At 41.5% G+C, this 10,000-nt stretch overlaps 1 protein-coding gene across 1 annotated transcript in view; it reads right to left on the minus strand.

Annotated features, from left to right (window-relative positions):
• LOC119584591 (ligand of Numb protein X 2-like) overlaps nucleotides 1-10,000 on the minus strand; it is a 130,798-nt gene that overhangs the window by 85,966 nt on the left and 34,832 nt on the right. The window contains exon 2 of the mRNA XM_037933283.1: nucleotides 5,957-5,980. The gene's annotated coding sequence lies outside the window, so the exon portion shown is untranslated. The remainder of the gene's footprint in view (nucleotides 1-5,956; nucleotides 5,981-10,000) is intronic.

Raw genomic sequence — 10,000 nt, forward strand, 5'->3', positions numbered from 1 at the left:
ATCAGTAGTCTTATTACAATTACATTTACTGTTACCATTATTATTGTTATTGTTATCATCATTATCATGATCAAAATGTTACCCTTATTATCATTATTACTATTACTATAATCGTTATCATTACCTTTATTATCATCATTATGATTAATACAACTACAGCTTCTACTACTAGAACCAGCTACTATTATAACCACCCTCATCATCAATGTCTTTGTCATTTTTGTTATAATCAATCTTATAACTATTGCCATTCATTCGCCATAAATCAATAAACACATAAACAAATAAATCATCCTAGGGTTATTTTATGTGGTAAAATAAAATGATTCATCTATCTCCATAAAAATTCTAAACAAAAAATAAATTCCGAACCTAAATGACGTAGTCCCCCCCAAAAAAAAGTTACTCGATATTGACAATACATAAAAAAACGACATAAGGGATTTTTTTCCTCGTTCGTTTTATAAAAGCCAACCCACTTGACCCGTATCACTGTCTTTAAAGAAAAAAACGAAAATTATGTGAAAAAACGATGATAATCTCCAGGGGATTTTATCTTAAAAAGTACCATCTATTATAATTATTATCATTATAATCATCATCATCATCATCATCATCATCATCATCATCATCATCATCATCATCATCATCATCATCATCATCATCATCATCATCATCATCACCGTTATTATTGTTATCATTATTATTATTATTATTATTATTATTAAAATTACTTTTATTATTATCAACACATAAGAAGAATATAAGTATATAAGCACATCAGGCAACTGACAACGTGCCAAGCATTTAGAGGCGGACAGAGGAGCGACAGGGTGGTGTGTCCCGTGGAAGAGACACGTGACTGACAAGTGTCACTCACCAAATGCTAATTAGTTGTAATTTACAGCAATAATCTCTGCAACAAATACCAGTGATCTGTGCTCTTGCTAATAACTTCTGGCTGACCTTGCAGTCGGGGTGGTCTGATTCCACCTTGTGCAATTCACTACTTTGGAATGGCTTGTTCCTATATTGCAAGTTGAATGTTTCTTTTTTTTTCTTCCCCGTCTCCTCCTCTTTCTTCACACATTTCGTCTTATTGTTTGTTTGTTTTCTTGCTTTAGAAAGACATTTTTTTTTTCTAAAACATTCTTTTACTATATTATTCGACCTTAAAAACACCTTAATCATGGGGAAAAGTAAAGTAAGAGAGATTTTCATCTTATTCCTTTTCATTTCCAGTATCTCACCACGACCTTGTGAATCCAAGAACATTCAGCACTTGAACACGTGAACATAATTAACAATTTTGATTAAACTTTGTATCAATGAAAAACAGATGTGCTTTCTTTTAATTAAGAAGTGACTGCGTCGTTCGAACATCATTGGAAATTAAACGAATAATGAATATCAAAATTTCTGCACCAACAAAACAGAGGCGAAAAAATAATTTGATGCATAAATAGAGAACTAAATCTTCTGCAACATTCGATACTCGAGAATGAACATATGTAGCAGATAATTTATTGATTATAATTTGATATATGTCCTAGATTTCTCTAGATTTCTACATACATACATACATATAAATATATAAATATAAATATATATAAATATAAATATAAATATCTATATATATATATATATATATATATATATATATACTTATGTATGAATATGTGTATATATATACATATGTGTGTGTGTGTGTGTGTGTGAGTGTGCAGAGAAATATTCATCATGAATTTATAAATCTTCTCCTAGGTTTTATTGTTTCGTGTCTTTATTTCCCCCTGTTTTATCCAGTTCTTGTCTTTTTTCTAGTTTCATCTAATATTTATCACCTTCCTTGTTTTATCGAGACCTTGTCTTTGTTCACTCCGTCTCTTCTTCCCCGCTTTCTTTAGTTCTTATCTTCACTTTATTCCATCTTTATCTTATTCCATCTTTATTTTCTTCAGATTAACCCTTTTCCTGATTTTCATCACATTCTTAGCTTCTTCCTTCCTTTATCCTGCTTCTGTCTAATCACGTTTACCCCTCCATTCACCTTTATCCCATAATCGCCATTTTCATCACATTCTTAGCTTCTTCCTTCCTTTATCCTGCTTCTGCTTTATCACGTTCACCCCCCCTCCCCCCTGCCTCTATCTCATTATCGCCATTAAACCCCTTAAGGAACTTTCGGCAACACCGCCCTTGCCTGATTGGATGTCCTTCCGAACGTCATGCATAGATGCAAAAGAAAGGAGAAAGAGAAAAAAGGGAAAATACTAGAAAAAAGGAGAAAAAGCTTAGAAAGAATGAAACGGGGATAGATGATAATTAACAAATCAAAGATTTTTTTTTTTAAACGAGATTGCGAGAAAAAAAGAAAAGGAAAGAAAAGTATTTACATTTGAAAAAGGAAAAAAAAAAACGAGGAAAATATAGAAAAATAGAGAATGCCAAAAAGGGAATGCTGCAGGAGATGAAGGATAAATAAAAATGAATATCAAAATCAATATTAAGGAAAAATTAATATGGAAGTAAATATCAAATAAAATGAATATTAAATAACTAAAAATGATGAACAAACAGGAAACAGGAAAAGAGTAAAGAAAACACTATAAATATTTTCAGAGACTGGAGGGGAAAATTTTACTTTCTCTCTCTCTCTCTCTCTCTCTCTCTCTCTCTCTCTCTCTCTCTCTCTCTCTCTCTCTCTCTCTCTCTCTCTCTCTCTCTCCCTCCCCGCCTACCTCCCTCTCCCTACTGCCTTCTTTCCCTCTCCAACCCTCCCCCTCCCTCCCTCCATCCCTTCTCCCTCCTTGTCTCACTCACCCTCCCTCTTCCTCTCACTCCCTCCCTCTTCTTTCTTCCCTCCCTTCCTCTTGTCTCCCTCCCTCTTCTTTCTTCCCTCCCTCCCTTCTTCTCCTTCCCTTCCTTTCCTCCCTCTCCTCTCCCATCCCCTCCTTCACTCACTCCTTTCCTCTCCCTCCTTCCCTTTCCTTCCCTCCCTCCCAAACAGTCACCAAACAGTCACCACTCCGAACTCCTCGACCATATCATTATCCCCTCCCTTCCTCTCTTTCCTATCCCCTCCCTCCCTTTCCTATCCCCTCTCTCCCTCCTTTCCTTTCCTAACCTTCCTCTCCCTCCCTTTCCTTCCTCCCTTTCCCTCCCTCCTTAACAGTCACCGCCCCGGACTCCTCGACCCTTATATATATCATCATGCAAAATTACACCATGCAGTCGATCTCCCTTTGCGCCTCAATGACACTAAAAGGCGAATTTCCTGAGGGGATCGAGTACCTACGCCAAATTATGCCTTAATATGATAATCTGGCTCTGCTCTCCGCCATCAGTTGGATTAGTGCCGGGTCGCTGTGGGAATTTTCGTTTTTTAAGGTTTTAGGTTTATTTTATTATTATTTTATTATTATTCGCTACAGTTTATTTTTTTTTAGCTTTGAAGTTTTATCTTCATTATTGTTCTAAAGATTTTGTTTTCTTTTTGTTTCACTGATTATTCAGGTATGAAACTCTTCATCGGCCTCTTTAGTTTTATAAAAAAAAAATTATTAATTCATACGAGAATTTTATATTTAGCCGATTTAGTGAATGTCGGCGTCTTTCATCCGTAGATTTTTGCGCCACCCTCCGAGTGCGAGTTAAAAGGTAAAAAGGACAAGGCTGGGGGGGGGGGGGCGTGGATGACGGAGGGATACGAGGGAAGAGGGGGAGAAAAAGGTAGAAGAGGGAAGGATGGAGGGGGTGGGAGAGGAGGAGGCAAAAGTAGAAAAGGGAGAGAGGTGAGGGAGAAGAGGTAGGAAGTGTAGGAGAGGGAGGGGTGGAGGGGAAGGGAGAGGAGGAGGCAAAAGTAGAAGAGGGAGAGAGGTGAGAGAGAATGGGGAAGAAAGGTGGGAGAAGGAGGGATGGGGGCGAGGGAGAGGAGGGAGAGAATTAACTGTACAGCCAGATGTGAGTTCTAAAATTTCGTATACACTCGAAATCAAATTATGGTGAGTGCATAAATATACGCCCGCGAGATGAATGAGGAGAAAAGTGTAGCACATAAACCTCGGTCAGAGGTAATTAGAACTAGGGTAGTAATATATGACGACCTTGGGCATACGTTAAAAAGTCACACTGAAATTATTGTCATTTGAACACACTCGCCCAGCCTCTCTCTCTCTCTCTCTCTCTCTCTCTCTCTCTCTCTCTCTCTCTCTCTCTCCTCTCTCTCTCTCTCTCTCTTCTCTCCTCTCTCTCTCTCTCTTCTCTCTCTCTCTCTTCTTCTCTCTCTCTCTCTCTCTCTCTCTCTCTTTCCTCTCTCTCTCTCCTCTCTCCTCTCTCTCTCTCTCTCTCTCTCTCTCTCTCTCTCTCCTCTCTCTCTCTCTCTCTCTCTCCTCACTCACTCACTCACTCACTCACTCACTCACTCACTCTCACTCACTCACTCTCTTTCGCTGTCTCCCTTTCTCTTTTCCCCTTCCTCGCCTACTACCTTTCACAGAAGTATAAGGAAACAAACATATAAAGAGATGGATAAAAAAAATAAATAGACAGATAGTAGACAGATAAACAGATCGGGCATAATAACATAGTCTCAAAGTTACATCCAAACAGGACAGTTTCCCGGAACTGTTACCAGTCAAGCGATATCGTGCAAGACACACCTGCACGCCACGGACACCTGCAGAACACCTGTTAACTGGACATCGTGTATGTCGAGAGAGGCAGTGAGTCATATGTACCGAAGGAGTGTTTCTCTTTCTATTTATCCTTCTTTTCCTTCTTCTCCTTCTCCTTCGCCTTCGCCCTCTCTCTCTCTCTCTCTCTCTCTCTCTCTCTCTCTCTCTCTCTCTCTCTCTCTCTCTCTCTCTCTCTCTCTCTCTCTCTCTCTCCTCTCTCTATCTATCTATCTCACTTCCTTTCTCTCTTTTCCTTTCCTTAACCTTTTCCCACCAAATCAGTTTCCCTCTTCCTTTCTCCATCTCCCTCCCTCCAAATATTGCTTTCTTGTTCCCCCTCCTCTCTTCCTCCCTCTCTCTCTCCCTCATTCACATTCTCCCTGCATCCGTCCCAATGCTATACCGTGCTCAGTGCGCCAGACACAATCATTACACATTTACGAAAAAAATAAATAAATACAACGGTCTCATAAATTTGCAGTAGCTAACGCCAACTATCCTTTGATATTAACGAGTTGATGAAAGGATTATCGCTAAATAAATAAATAACTAGACAAATCAGTTATTAACGAATTCAGGTCACACATCATAAATAATGGCAGCGCCAATTATTATTTATCGATAGATTTGATCGGATGCAGCAAAGTTTGTTTACACATAGTAATTGGATGGAGTGTTATAGACGCGAGCGCTAAAACAAACGCGCACACAACGCACGCACACACGGGCACACGCGCCCTCGCGACGGACGCATGCGCAAAATGGGACTGAAATTGAAACTGAATATTTCATCTACCTGAGGTAACGCAATATTTATGGGGAAAAAAGATGATTGTAGCTTTATAGGTCTCTCTCAGAAACATTTTTGTCATATACATGTTTTCATAATAACCACATATAAACAATAACCGTCACAAACCAGCAATAAAATTACGAATACAGAGTAATGCAAAATGAAAAGAAAACATATCACATAGAAATAAATACTACATTGTTAAGATACTCTTCCTCTTTCTGAATAGGCTTATATACTATTATTCTGATCACAGCAATTCTCTCACCGTCTCCTGGGGCTGACAATTGATGCTGATATATAATTCTGTAGGCCTACCTGGGCAGTATAGGCCTACTGCAGATGGCAGCGACGCTATACACAGAAAATAGTACAAGTTTGATATATGATACTTATTATGAAGTGCTGAAAGTTTTTTTTTCCGATAGGCAGAAAGGTGGAAGAATTATCCTGTCCCTTCTCAGAAAAAAGAAAACTGGCAACTCACCTCTAGACTCTGGCCTCGCCAAATCTGTTGAGAGAAGAATAAAGTTATGTTAATATACGAGTTTCAAATATATATATAATAACTAATATCAAGTAGTCTGGTGATTAAAATCTAAAGGAAATTTAGCTAATCGGTGTACAAGAGAGGGGGAGAAACAGACAGAGACAGACAAACTGAGACCGGAAGACACAGAGACCAAGAGAGGGGAGAAAGAGAGACAGACACACGGTGACAGAAATAATCAGAGACCAAGAGAGAGGGAGCAAAGACAAGAGACAGATATTGAAAGAGAGAGAGAGAACACATGCGTGGAAAAATCAAATAGACAGAGCTTTATCGTCTGCCAATTAACCGTTACCAGTTACAGGTATTGTTTTATTCCACAGAGACCTATCAGTGTCCCTCAACTTTTTTTTTTTTTTTTTTTTTTTTGTCCATAGGATTCCCGGACCTTCTGGAATTTCCATACAATACAAGTGACTGACATGTGACATCTGTAATTAAATTTATGTCGAAGGAAATCCATTTTATTCTTGCATGTTATCGAGGTTTTAAAAGTTTTTTGTTTATTTATATTCGAGTCTTGGCGTTTTATTATGTGAATTCAAACAGATGGAGAGAGAGAGAGAGAGAGAGAGAGAGATGGAAGGTGGAAGACACGAAGAGGGAAAGAGAAAAAGACAGCCTTGATAAACATATAGAGAGAAAGAGTATGAGAGACGAAGGCGGAGAAGGAAAGAGAAAGAGACACAGAAAGAGACAGACTTGATAGACAAAGAGAAAGAAATCATTTCCGCATTGCTCAATTTCCAACTGAATATAGTGCATGTGCGCGTGCATTAGCAAGCACCTTCAAGAACCGTGTCAATTAAGAAACAACACAGCAAAGCCAACGCCACAGCATCCATCGGTGCGGCCAGGTCACGCACTCTTGCATTCCGCTAAATTCCGGCTATTTATTCCCCTCTCTCTCTAATCTCTCTCTCTTCTCTCTCCTCTCTCTTTGTCTCTCTCCTCTCTATCCCTCTCTCTTTCCCTCTCTCTCTCTCCTCTCTCTCTCCCTCTCTCTTCTCTCTCTCTTCTCTCTCTCTCTCCCTCTCTCTCTTCTCTCCCTCCTCTCTCTTTCTCCCCCCCCTCTCTCTCCTCTCTCTCTCCCTCTCCTCTCTCTCTCTCTCCCTCCCTCTTCTCTCTCTCCCCTCTCCCTCTCTCTCCTCCTCTCCTCTCTCTCTCTCTCCTCTTCTCTCTCCCTCTCCCCTCCCCCCCTATCTCTCTCCCCCCTTTCTTTTTCCTCTCTCTCCCCCCTCTCTCTTCTCTCCTCTTTTCCTCCCCCCTTTCTCTCTCTCTCTCTCTTTTCTCTCTCTCCCTCTTCCCCCCTCTCTCTCTTCCCCCACAAACACACAATTTTCAATTTTCTTTTTGGTAAAGTTTCTGTTATTTCATTACTTTTTTTACATTTTTTTAAAACAAATTTCCCGTTTTCTTCTCTTTTTTTGTCGATGTCCTCTTCTATTACCTATTCCACTTCTTCACTTTCTTCTTCTTCTTTTTCTCTCATATTTTCTCTCCTTGTTATCATTAACACCATCGTTATTATTATTAGCATCATTATCAGTATTACCAGAGTTATTATCACGACCATTATTATTGAAATCTTTATTTTTTATCACTTTTGTTATCATTATTAAATTCATGTCCAATCTTATCTTTTATCCATATCTTTTATTATTATTATTTTTATTATTATTATTATTTTTATTTTATTTTTTGCAAATTTTATCCTTATTACTACTTTCTTATTGTACTAACATTTCTTTCATCATCATAAAAGGTCATCATTTCATCACCAATTGAAAATCTTATCATTACTTTTACTTTATTATTATTATTATCTTTATCTTTCATTACATTACTTCCCTTTATCATTTCATCGCACCATCTCTCATCATCATCATCCTCTTAACCCCCCCCTTTCTTGGCTTTGACCTCGATAATTGCTTTCTCGGTCGCTGTTACCATCCCCTCCCCCCCTCCCCCCCACATGGATCCCCCTCCTCGGTTTCCTTAATTACACAAATTATAACAACTTTCATTACAAGTTGAGTATGACGTAAGCTCAATATCTGAAAACCTAATGAAAATTGCATTATTTCCCCTCAAAGTTTGTCAAATGAAGCGACAACGAAATTGATAAAGGTAATTGTGTCGGTGGTGATGATGATGATGATGATGATGGTGATGGTGATGATGATGGTGATGGTGATGGGTGATGATGATGATGGAGATGGGGGGTGATGGTGATGGGGGGTGATGATGATGATGGTGATGATGATATGGTGAGGTGTGATGGGGTGGTGAGGTGATGTGTGATGGGTGATTTTTGGAATGGTGGGTATGGGAGGGTAGGGTGTGATGATGATGGGATGGGGTGATGGTGAGGGTGGTGATGAAGGAGGGGGATGGGGTGATGATGAGGTGTGATGATGATGGAATATGGGATGGTGGAGATGGGTGATGGTGGGGTGATGAGATGGGGGTGGGGGGGGTGGTGGTGGGGTGTGGGGGGGGGGGATAGATGAGATGATGAGGAGATGGGGGGGAGGGAGAATGATATGGTGATGAAAGGGGGTTTTGGGGGGTGATGGATGGTGATGGTGGGAGATGAGGGTGATGGTGATATGAGATGACGATGGTGATGGTGATGAGACATGCGAGGGAGGGTGGTAGTGGGGGTGATGGTGATGATGGGGGTGGGGGGGGGGGAGATAAAATTTATGATGATATAATTAAAAATTGTGAAAATAAACAAATTTCTAATTAAAGAAATGAGGTGATGGGGGGGGGATGATTTCGTGTTCGAAGGGATGGTAAAAATAAAGTTCCGATCCCTTTCCCGAGGGAAAGGGGAGGCGCAGACAAGACGACGACGCAAAAAACCACCGGAAAACTAAAAAGATCTTGCCTCCCCCCAAATGCTCACCAACCCTTTGTCCCCCGCCCGCCCCCCCCCCCCGCCCCCGCCCCCCCCCGCCCCCACCCCCCCCCCCGCCCCCCCCCCTCCCCCCCCCCACCAAAAACCCCCTTCTCCCTTCATTCCTCATTTTTTTCTCTCTCCTCTCTCCTCTTCTTTATAAAAATTTTAAAATATATATATATAATATATATATATTTAAAAACCCTTTCCCCCTCCCACCCTGGGCTTCTCCCCTTTCCCCCTTTTTCATTTCCCCTACTTCCTTTTTTTCCTTTTCCCTTGTCCCTTTTTTCCCCCTCACCTTTCCCTATTCATCCCTTATCTTTCCCTTCTCCTCCTATCCCTCTCCTATTCTTCCCCACCCATCCCCGCCCTTCCCCCATCCTTCCCCGTGCAATCGCTCCCCATAATGGTAGTCGACGTTCTGTATGATTACCATGGTCCCGCTGCCAGGTATTGCGTGCGAGAATGGCACACGAGTGAGGCGACACCCCCCCCCCCACCCCCCCTTCCCCCCTTACCCCCTTCCCCCCCCCCCTCCTCTACCCATCCTTTCCCCTCCACCCCTGCCTTTTCCCACCCCCTTCCTCCTCTCCCCCCCCTCCTCCCCCTCCCCATCTTCGGCTATAGTTTTTCTGCGTGGGGATTATGCCTTCCCCTCTTCGCTCGCTGCTCGTGTACAGCAGGTATTGGTGCGTGTGTCGCGTGGTGTGTGTGGCGGGTGGTGAGTAGGAATGTCAGTGTGTGTGTGTGTGTGTGTGTGTGTTGTGTGGTGTGGGGTGTGTTGTGTTTGTGTGTGTGTGTGTGTGTTTGGGGTGGTGTGTGTGTGTGTTTTGTTGGTGTTGTGTGTGTGTTGTGTGTGGGTTGTGTGTGGGGGTGGGGGAGAGTGTGAGTGTTGGTGTGTGTGGGGTGTTGGTGGGTGTGTGGTTGGTTGTGGAGTGTGTGTGTGTGTGGTGTGTGTGTGGTGGTGTGTGTGTGGTTGTGTGGGTGTGTGGTTTTTGTGGGTAGGGAGTGAGTGAGAGTGATTATGAGTGAGTGGTGTGTGTGTGTGGTGTGGGGGTGGTGGTGTGAGG

Source organism: Penaeus monodon, chromosome 18, assembly GCF_015228065.2.
Source record: "Penaeus monodon isolate SGIC_2016 chromosome 18, NSTDA_Pmon_1, whole genome shotgun sequence".
NCBI lineage: Eukaryota > Metazoa > Arthropoda > Malacostraca > Decapoda > Penaeidae > Penaeus > Penaeus monodon.